We start from the raw sequence: 11717 nt of genomic DNA, 5'->3' as shown, positions 1-11717 counted from the left end.
GGGAAGGCGAGGAGTACTTGCGCGCTGCTGCTCTGCATGGCGGCTCTGCATGGCGGCGGTGGGCACGGAGGCGGAGTGGGCGGCGGAGGGCACGGAGTACGTAGCTAGCTGCGGTTAAACTTTACTTGTACGGTTGTACGTGCCGTACTGTCCTGAGTGCTTCAGAGTTCAAAGGATCGTGCTTTTGTCCTGTACTCGTAGCTGACGTACACTGTCATGAGTACTTGAGAGCTCAAAGGACCGCGTCTAAGCTTTTGTTCTGTATTGTATGATTGCACCATGTATTGCTCTCGTGCGTAGGCACGTATATATGATGTACAAAGATGAGCCACGGACTTCAACTATACAAGGAACTAGAAGGCGGGCCCAATACACAATATGCACATAACACATATACTCAACACCCCCCGCAGTCGAAGCGGCACCGCGGCTGACGCAAAGACTGGACCGGAACTCCTCAAATGACGCCGTAGGCAAGCCCTTGGTCATGATATCTGCAAATTGGTGGGAAGTAGGGACGTGTAAAACACAAATATGGCCAAGGGCCACCTGTTCCCGAATAAAATGAATATCCAACTCAATATGCATGGTCCGTCAATGATGCACCGGGTTAGCGGAGAGGTAGACCGCCGAGACCTTGTCGCAGTAGACGACCATGGCACAGTCAATAGGGCAAGAGAGCTCCTGAAGCAGCTGGCGAAGCCACGAAAACTCGGCGACGACGTTGGCCACCGCACGATACTCAGCCTCAGCACTGGAACGAGAGACCGTAGGTTGCCGCTTGGACGGCCACGAGATGAGTGAGGGTCCAAGGTAGACACAATAGTCCGAAGTGGAGCGACGAGTGTCAGGGCAGCCCGCCCAGTCTGCATCGGAGTAGGCGGTGAGGACGGTGTCGGCGGAGGCGTGAAGTGTGACGCCAAGATCCATAGTGCCACAGATATAGCGGAGAATCCGCTTGACGACAACCCAATGAACGTCGCGAGGAGCATGCATATGAAGACACACCTGCTGCACGGCATACTGGATCTCTGTTCGAGTCAGAGTGAGGTACTGGAGAGCACCAACAATAGACCGATAGAAAGCAGCATCCGAAGCAGGAAAACCATCCGTGACAGAAAGCTTGGCCTTCGTATCAATAGGCGTAGCGGCGGGCTTGCAGTTAAGCATGCCGGCGCGCTCGAGGAGCTCATGAGCGTACTTCCGCTGATGAAGGAAGAAGCCATCCGGACGATGCACCACCTCGACACCGAGGAAGTAGTGAAAGGACCCAAGTCCTTGATGGCGAACTCAGCGCGAAGACGAGCCGTGAGTTGACTAAGAAGACAAGTCGTACATGCCGTCAGGATGATGTCATCGACATAGAGCAGCAAGTAGGCCGTGTCAGAGCCCTGATGATAGACGAAGAGCGAGGGCGTCCGGGTGGGTAGAGCGAAACCCAAGCTGGTGGAGAAACACCGCGATGCGCTGGTACCAAGCGTGCGGAGCCTGCTTAAGTCCGTATAAGGACCGTGAAAGCAGGCACACATGGTCGGGAAGCGCCGGGTCAACAAACTTGGTAGGCTGCTAGCAGAAGACCTGCTCCTCGAGGTGACCGTGGAGGAAGGCATTGGAGACGTCCATCTGGTGCACCGACCAAGAACGGGAGACCGCAAGGTGGAGAACCGTGCGTATCGTGCCGGGCTTGACGACCGGAGTGAAGGTGTCGGTGTGTAGGATCTAGAAGTAGATGTGTCTAGAGGGGGGTGATTAGACACATAATGCTCAAGTTGCAATTTTTAAGCTTTTTCGGTTTAAGTGGAGTTTAGGCACAATTTCAACACACACAATACATATCAAGCAAGCATGCAAAGAGTATATGAGCAGCGGAATGTAAAGCATGCAACTTGCGAGAATGTAAAGAGAAGGGTTTGGAGAATTCAAGCACAATTGGAGACATGGATGTTTTTCCCGTGGTTCGGATAGGTAGTGCTATCCTACATCCACGTTGATGGAGACTTCAACCCACGAAGGGTAACGGTTGCGCGAGTCCACACAGGGCTCCACCCAAGGGTAACGGTTGCGTGAGTCCACACAGGGCTCCACCCATGAAGGGTCCATGAAGAAGCAACCACCCACAAAGGGTCCACGAAGAAGCAACCTTGTCTATCCCACCATGGCCATCGCCCACACAGGACTTGCCTCACTAGCGGTAGATCTTCACGAAGTAGGCGATCTCCTTGCCCTTACAAACTCCTTGGTTCAACTCCACAATCTTGTCGGAGGCTCCCAAGTGACACCTAGCCAATCTAGGAGACACCACTCTCCAAGAAGTAACAAATGGTGTGTAGGTAATGAACTCCTTGCTCTTGTGCTTCAAATGATAGTCTGCCCAACACTCAACTCTCTCTCATAGGATTTGGATTTGGTGGAAAGAATATTTGAGTGGAAAGCAACTTGGGAAAGGTTAGAGATCAAGATTCATATGGTAGGAATGGAATATCTTGGTCTCAACACATGAGTAGGTGGTTTTCTCTCAGAACATATGAGTTGGAATGGTGTGTGTGTTCTGATGGCTCTCTCATCGAATGAGAAGAAGGTGGAGGGGTATATATAGCCTCCACACAAAATCCAACCGTTACACAGTTTTCCAATCTCGGTGGGACCGAATCAATAAACTCGGTCGGACCGAAAATGTAAACCTAGTGACCGTTAGAGATTTCGGTGGGACCGACCGGATCAACTCGGTGGGACCGATGTGCTAGGGTTAGGGTAAATCCAAAACTCGGTTTGACCGATTACTCAAACTCGGTGGGACCGATTTGGGTAATAAGTGAAACTGAGATTTGGCCAAGCAAACTCGGTGGAACCGATTGCATATCTCGGTGGGACCAAGAATATTGCAATGGGTAACAGACAGTTTGCAAGCCCATCTCGGTGAGACCGAGATCCCATCAGTGAGACCGAAATGATTAGGGTTTGGCAGTGGCTTATGACAAGTGAAACTCGGTGGCGCCGGATAGGAAGAATCGGTAGGACCGAGTTTGGCTTAGGGTTTAGGTCATATGTGGATATGGGAAAGTAGTTGAGGGTTTTGGAGCATATCACTAAGCACATGAAGCAAGAGGCTCATTAAGCAACACCTCATCCCTCCTTGATAGTATTGGCTTTTCCTAAAGACTCAATGTGATCTTGGATCACTAAAATGTAAAATGAGGAGTCTTGAGCTTGAAGCTTTAGACAATCCTTTGTCCCTAGCATCTTGAAGGAGTTTCCACAACCTTTAGTCCATGCCACTCCATTGTTGAACTTATCTGAAACATGCTAGATTGAAATGTTAGTCCAACAAGAGATATGTTGTCATCAATTATCAAAACCACCTAGGGAGCACTTGTGCTTTAAATCTCCCCCTTTTTGGTAATTGATGGCAACATACATCAAAGCTTTAGATAAAGATATAAAGAACATCAAGTAAAGCTTTGTAAGGACATGTAACAAGCATAGGCTCCCCCTACATGTATGCACTCATGTAAATATGAAATAGAGAGGCATGTGAGAGCATAACCATGACAGAGTAGGCAAAGTGTTACATGTATCTTGGCCATATGCATCAGAGCAAAAGATTATCAAGGAAAATACCTTCATGCTCATGAGTCCTTCTTGCAAACAGTATGTACATAAGCAAGAACTCCTCATACTCATGATTTTGATGCATATACTTACCTTGTGGTCTTGAGTTGGCTTAGGATGAAATGAACCTGCACAAACAAGGTTAGATAACACAGGTACGTCCACTAGCCAGAGCAAACAAGAGAAACCACAAGAATACCAAGATTGGGATGACATGTAGAGAGTGAGTACAAGGTACCATATTGAATTCAACATGTCCCCAAGAATAAAGATATGCAATGATTTTGACTGATTTCTTTCCCTTAGGTGTCTTGCTCCCCCTGAATCTTACATGGGATATTGGGAGAAGATAGGAAACAGAAAATCAGAGCTGAAGGATATGAATAGAACTAAATTCAAATGAGTTCATATGAACATGTCTTTCCCCCAAAAAGACATGTGGCATCTCTCCTCTTGAACATGAAGCATCTGGGATCCTTGAGTATTCTCTCCCCCTTAGTACTTTCTCCTTTGTAGGTGATAAGCTTTTGATGTGATCTCTCTCTTTCTGATGATAAGCTTTGATGTGATCTCTCTCTCCCCCTTTGACATCAATTTCCAAGAAGGTTGTTCCTGGAATCCGTCGAATAGGTTTGGTCCTTGAGATTCAGTACAAAGCAGTGAATAAAACTGTGATGCTTGTAGAGGACAAGATTCATTGAGTGGAGTTGGATCAGAAGAAATATAGAATATGTGGCAAACTGTTTTTCCTGTTGCGAAATCGGTGGCACCGAGTGGCATGTTTCGGTAGTACCGAAGGGATTCGGTTGGACCGAAAATAGCTATTCGATGAAACCGAGTTCATCACAGAGAAAAACACTTGTCACCTCAGCTCACTAGTCAAGTAAGATCTCACAAAGATTTGCAATGAATTAGCTGAAAGATTTGCAAGGAATTTGATGCAGAAATATGCAAAACAAAAATAAAAAAAGAAAAGGGTAAAAGGTTTCTAGATGAAGTTTTTTTTTGATCGAAAAAGAAAGAAACAAATATGCAAGGGACAAATGCAATAACTCAGAAAGGAACACAAGAGAACTTCATCTAGAATTGGGCGGTGACATAGTCTCCTATGTTAGAGTATATTGACTTAGGAGTCAAGTTAGAACACTTGATCATAGGTCATACTCATCGTTTAAGCTCAAAATGGGGTTACCATTTTTCGTTTAAGTATCTTGATGTATTCACATCTTGTTGAGTTGCTTTGACTCATGTCTTGGAGTAAAGCTTCTCTAAGATGGAATAACATACCTTGGGTGGTGATGTGGTTCTTGCTCATGTAGTTGAACTTGTGTGGGTGCTCAAGGTTGATGTAGTTCATCAAGAGTTGGGAGCACCACTTGGAGTTTGAGTTCATCTACCTACATGGGTTAGTTCTTGCAAGGAAGAGCACTTGTGTATCCAAAAATGACAATCATGAAGCTTAATCATAGAGTTTGTCAAAGGATATGTTTCATGGTTTTGTGCTTCCTTGTCTTCAACCACTATTGTGTAGAGTCTTGGTGATGTAGAGATCGCTCAGGATATGAGTGAGTCGCAATCTTATGGAATTAGATTCAACCAAGCACCTACATGGGTTAGACAACATGCAAGGTGCAAATATATCCAAGACATAAGATAGTTATCATAAGAGATATATCATGGATTAGTCATAAGCTCATGTCTTGCATGTATCCAATGGAGTTTCTACTCCAAGTTCGAAGCATCAATGATGTTCAATTCTCCTCTCAACCTGCAAAACACTTTCTCATCAAGCGGTTTAGTGAATATATCCGCTAATTGCTTATCAATGCGAACATGCTTAAGATTGATGTCACCCTTAGCAACATGATCTCGAATGAAATGATGACGAACTTCAATATGCTTAGTTCGAGAATGTTGTACAGGATTATGACCAATTTTGATAGCACTTTCATTGTCACAAAGCAGTGGAACATGTTTCACATAAATCCCATAATCTTTAAGAGTTTGGGTCATCCAAGGTAATTGAGCGCAACATGAACCAGCGGCAATGTATTCAGCTTCGGCGGTGGATAAGGATATCGAGTTTTGTTTCTTGGAAGACCAAGACACAAGAGATCTACCAAGAAATTGACAAGTACCCGAAGTGGACTTTCTATCAACCTTGTCTCTGGCATAATCCGAGTCGGAATAGCCAACAAGATCAAAAGAAGACCTCTTAGGATACCAAATGCCAAAATTTGGTGTATGGATTAAATATCTCACTATCCTTTTCACAGCCTTAAGATGACAATCTTTAGGAGCAGCTTGATATCGTGCACACATGCACACACTTAGCATAATATCGGGACGTGAAGCACATAGGTATAACAATGAACCAATCATAGAGCGATAAACCTTTTGATCAACCGGTTCATCATCTTTGGTTAAATCATTATGTCCACTAGTAGGCATGGGTGTAGACATACCTTTGCATTCTTGCATATTGAACTTCTTGAATAAGTCCTTGGTGTACTTTGTTTGAGAGACAAATGTACCTTCCTTAGTTTGCTTGATTTGCAACCCGAGAAAGAATTTGAGTTCACTCATCATAGACATCTCAAACTTCTCTGACATTAGTTTTCCAAAATTTTCACTAAAGAGAGGGTTAGTTGAACCAAATATGATATCATCAACATAAATTTGGCATACAAATAGTTCTCCATTAACCCTCTTAGTAAAAAGAGTAGAATCAATTTTACCAATTTCAAAACCACTTGTAGTAAGGAACTTGGTCAAGCATTTGTACCATGCTCTAGGAGCTTGTTTAAGACCATAAAGAGCTTTGTGAAGTTTGTAAACATGATTTGGTTTCTTGGGATTGATAAAGCCAGGAGGTTGTTTGACATAAACTTCCTCCTCTATTTCACCATTTAGAAAAGCACTTTTAATGTCCATTTGGTACAAGGTGATATTATGGTGATTAGCATAGGCAAGTAAGATGCGAATGGACTCAAGTCTAGCAACGGGAGCATACGTCTCACCATAGTCCATACCTTCGACTTGTGTGTATCCTTGGGCGACGAGACGTGCTTTGTTGCGAACCACTTGTCCATCTTCATCTTGCTTGTTGCGAAACACCCATTTGGTACCAATGATGTTGTGGTTGTTGTCGGGCTTCTCAACCAATGTCCAAACTTGGTTTCTCTCAAAATTATGTAGCTCTTCATGCATAGCGTTTATCCAATCTGGATCTTCCAATGCTTCCTCAACCTTCATAGGTTCAATGCTAGAGATGAATGAATAGTTTTCACAAAAGTTAGCTAAACGAGTTTTTGAGCGAGTGATTCTCCCGGTTTGTATATCATTAGGATTTGCTCGACGGGATGATCTTTGGCAATTCTTGCTCGAACTCGTGAGAGCTTTTGCTTGGGTCTTCGTTGAACATCTTCTTCATCTTGTTCTTCTTCTTGGCCTTCTTCATTGTTGACGTCGTCGTTCTCTTGTCGTGGTGGAGAAGGAGGTTGTTGATGTTCGTCTTGACGTATTTCCTCGTTTTCTTCATCTTGATGTGTCCCACTTGTGGATGCTTCCGTGTCGATTCTTGGTTCACCTTGTCGTGAAGTAGAAGCTTCCACTTGGACGGATGAAGTACTCTCCTTCACCTCCGTTGGACGAATTTTGCCAATGGACAAGTCTTGAATTGCTTCTGAAGGGTCTTTGTCTCCTACATCAATTGGCAATTGCTCTACTTGCGAGCCATTAGATTCATCAAACTTCACATCTACCGTCTCTTCAACCTTTCGGGTGAAATTGTTGTAGACACGGTAAGTGTGAGAGTTTGAGCCATAACCAAGTAGAAAACCTTCATGAGATTTAGGAGCAAACTTTGAACGACGATGCTTATCAAGAATGTAGCACTTTGAGCCGAATACTCGAAAGTATCCAACTTGAGGCTTGTTACCGGTGAGGAGCTCGTATGCCGTCTTGCCGAGTAGCTTGTGAAGATATAAGAGATTTGTTGCGTGACAAGCTGTCTCAACCGCTTCTGCCCAAAAGTGCTTTGGCATCTTGTATTCATCAAGCATCGTTCTTGCCATTTCGACGAGCGTCCGGTTCTTCCTCTCAACAACTCCATTTTGTTGAGGTGTGTACGTAGCCGAGAACTCTTGTGAAATCCCTTCTTCGTCAAGAAAGGTGTCCACATTTGCGTTCTTGAACTCCGTTCCGTTGTCACTCCGAACCTTCTTGATCTTCACATCAAACTGATTTTGGGCTTTCCTAGCGAAGTTTCTGAAGATCTTCTGGACCTGCGACTTGTCATTAAGAAAGAACACCCACGTAAATCTTGAAAAGTCATCAACTATAACTAGACCAAAAGAATTTCCACCGAGACTCTTGTAGGCGTTGGGACCAAAAAGATCCATGTGAAGTAGCTCGAGTGGCCTCCTTGTGGTCATGATGTTCTTCACGGGATGTCTTCCTCCAACCTGTTTACCTGCTTGACAAGCACTGCAAAGTCTATCCTTATCAAATATGACATCGTTAACTCCAAGGATATGATTTCCTTTAATAAGCTTGTCAAGGTTTCTCATGCCAACGTGACCTAGTCGTCTATGCCACAACCAACCTTTTGAGGATTTAGCAACAAAGCAAGTTTTAGGTTGAGCCTTTTTAGAGAAATCGACAATGTAAAGATCTCCTCTACGCATACCCGTAAAGACCATTTTATGATTGTCTCGACGAAATACTTGGCAATCTACCTCAGTAAATAGGACATTCAAACCGAAATCAGCAAGTCTAGATACTGAAAGTAAGTTGTAGCCAAGAGATTCAACGAGCATGACATTTTGAATGGAACTATCATGTGAGATGGCCACCTTACCAAGGCCAACCACTTTACCCTTTGAATTATCACCAAAGGTGACATATTTTCAAGGGTTGTCATTTTCAGCAAGCTCACGAAACATCTCTTCATCTCCGGTCATATGATCAATACATCCACTATCAAGAACCCATTCCTTTCCTCCTGATTCATATCCCCGAAGATTTGCCATAAGACCAAAATGTCTCATTGCATCATCAAGATCGAAGTCACTATCATCCTCATCGTAATATTCATGTTCATCATGATCTTGTGATTCATCATTTCCAAAACTAGGATCACTAGAGTTCATCTTACTCAAGGCAATAGATTTATGGAGAATTTCATCCAAAGTTTTCAAGGAATGATTGGGAAACCGTTCCTCAAGAAATTTCCATATAGTATAGGCGCAATTTTGAGTAGGCAAACTAGCAATCAAATTTTTGGGCAATCCTCTAATGATGAGTTGAATAGTTCTAAGATTGCGAATCATGTCAATATCTTCATCTAGGGTAGGATGCAAGGGATCAATATGGGGTGCACAAGGGCTAGCAATGTACTTGTTCAAATGATATTGATTGAAGATTACAAGCATCTCATTTTTCCACTCATGAAAGTACTCTCCATCAAGAATAGGCACTCTATGCCTAAGACTCCCTAATGTAGACACATCCATCTTCCTCCAATGGTGATTAAACCAAGGCAATGGAGACCAAAGCTCTGATACCACTTGTAGGATCTAGAAGTAGATGTGTCTAGAGGGGGGTGATTAGACACATAATGCTCAAGTTGCAATTTTTAAGCTTTTTTGGTTTAAGTGGAGTTTAGGCACAATTTCAACACACACAATACATATCAAGCAAGCATGCAAAGAGTATATGAGCAGCGGAATGTAAAGCATGCAACTTGCAAGAATGTAAAGAGAAGGGTTTGGAGAATTCAAACGCAATTGGAGACACGGATGTTTTTCCCATGGTTCGGATAGGTGGTGCTATCCTACATCCACGTTGATGGAGACTTCAACCCACGAAGGGTAACGGTTGCGCGAGTCCACACAGGGCTCCACCCAAGGGTAACGGTTGCATGAGTCCACACAGGGCTCCACCCACGAAGGGTCCATGAAGAAGCAACCACCCACAAAGGGTCCACGAAGAAGCAACCTTGTCTATCCCACCATGGCCATCGCCCACACAGGACTTGCCTCACTAGCGGTAGATCTTCACGAAGTAGGCGGTCTCCTTGCCCTTACAAACTCCTTGGTTCAACTCCACAATCTTGTCGAAGGCTCCCAAGTGACACCTAGCCAATCTAGGAGACACCACTCTCCAAGAAGTAACAAATGGTGTGTAGGTAATGAACTCCTTGCTCTTGTGCTTCAAATGATAGTCTCCCCAACACTCAACTCTCTCTCATAGGATTTGGATTTGGTGGAAAGAAGATTTAAGTGGAAAGCAACTTGGGAAAGGCTAGAGATCAAGATTCATATGGTAGGAATGGAATATCTTGGTCTCAACACATGAGTAGGTGGTTTTCTCTCAGAACATATGAGTTGGAATGGTGTGTGTGTTCTGATGGCTCTCTCATCGAATGAGAAGAAGGTGGAGGGGTATATATAGCCTCCACACAAAATCCAACCGTTACACAGTTTTCCAATCTCGGTGGGACCGAATCAATAAACTCGGTCGGACCGAAAATGTAAACCTAGTGACCGTTAGAGATTTCGGTGGGACCGACCGGATCAACTCGGTGGGACCGATGTGCTAGGGTTAGGGTAAATCCAAAACTCGGTTTGACCGATTACTCAAACTCGGTGGGACCGATTTGGGTAATAAGTGAAACTGAGATTTGGCCAAGCAAACTCGGTGGAACCGATTGCATATCTCGGTGGGACCAAGAATATTGCAATGGGTAACAGACAGTTTGCAAGCCCATCTCGGTGAGACCGAGATCCCATCGGTGAGACCGAAATGATTAGGGTTTGGCCAGTGGCTTATGACAAGTGAAACTCGGTGGCGCCGGATAGGAAGAATCGGTAGGACCGAGTTTGGCTTAGGGTTTAGGTCATATGTGGATATGGGAAAGTTGTTGAGGGTTTTGGAGCATATCACTAAGCACATGAAGCAAGAGGCTCATTAAGCAACACCTCATCCCTCCTTGATAGTATTGGCTTTTCCTAAAGACTCAATGTGATCTTGGATCACTAAAATGTAAAATGAGGAGTCTTGAGCTTGAAGCTTTAGCCAATCCTTTGTCCCTAGCATCTTGAAGGAGTTCCCACAACCTTTAGTCCATGCCACTCCATTGTTGAACTTATCTGAAACATGCTAGATTGAAATGTTAGTCCAACAAGAGATATGTTGTCATCAATTATCAAAACCACCTAGGGAGCACTTGTGCTTTCACGGTGAAGTAGATGCCAGCACGCTGTCAAAAGCGATGAACGACCCAGCGCGCTTTGTAGCAATCAAGGGTACCATCAGGACAGAGCTTGTGTTTAAAGGCCCACTTCCGGTAATCACGTTGGCGTGTCGGGGACGGGGAACAAGCTGCCACGTCTGGTTGCGTAACAGGGCGTCAAACCCCTCTTGCATCGCAGCCATCCAGAGCGGGTCACGAAGAGCGGCTCGAACGAAGGACGGCAATGGCGACGGCTTAGAGGTGGACGCCGCATGGACGTAGTCAGCCGAGGCGTAGCGCGAGCTCGGGCAAAAAAACGCCCGTACGGGCGCGGGTGACCGGACCGGCCACGGGCGCCGAGGGGGCCGGGGCACCGGGGGGGCCGCGGGCGCCAACCTCGGGTGCGCCGGGGGGGGGGAGCAGGCACCGGGGGCGCCGCGGACACCGGGGGCGTCGGGGGCGCCGCGGGCACCGGAGGAGCCACGGGTGCCAACGTCGGGGGCGCCAGTGCCGCGGCTGTAGGAGGCGCCGCATGCGGGGGGCGCGCCTCAAAGCCAGGGGCGGGCCAAGAGAGACGCCCGGGCGCCCTAGCTAGGAGAGGTGTCGAGGAGCCCGCATCACCAGTGGCGGAAGGAACAGCCGGGGTACCTGGTGAAACAGAAACACATGCTCATCAAAGTAAACGTGCCGAAAAGTGAACACACGATGGGAGACGGGATCGTAGCACCGATATCTCTTGGAGTTGGAGGGGTAGCCGATGAAGATGCAAGCGACAGATCGAGGTGCAAACTTGTGAGAAGCAGTGTCGGCAATGCTGGGATAGCAAAGGCACCCAAAAATATGCAAGCCATCATAAGATGGGGGCGTACCA

Source organism: Triticum urartu, chromosome 1 (genome assembly GCF_003073215.2).
Source record: "Triticum urartu cultivar G1812 chromosome 1, Tu2.1, whole genome shotgun sequence".
Taxonomy (NCBI): Eukaryota; Viridiplantae; Streptophyta; class Magnoliopsida; order Poales; family Poaceae; genus Triticum; species Triticum urartu.
Note: the sequence above shows the minus strand (reverse complement) of the source record.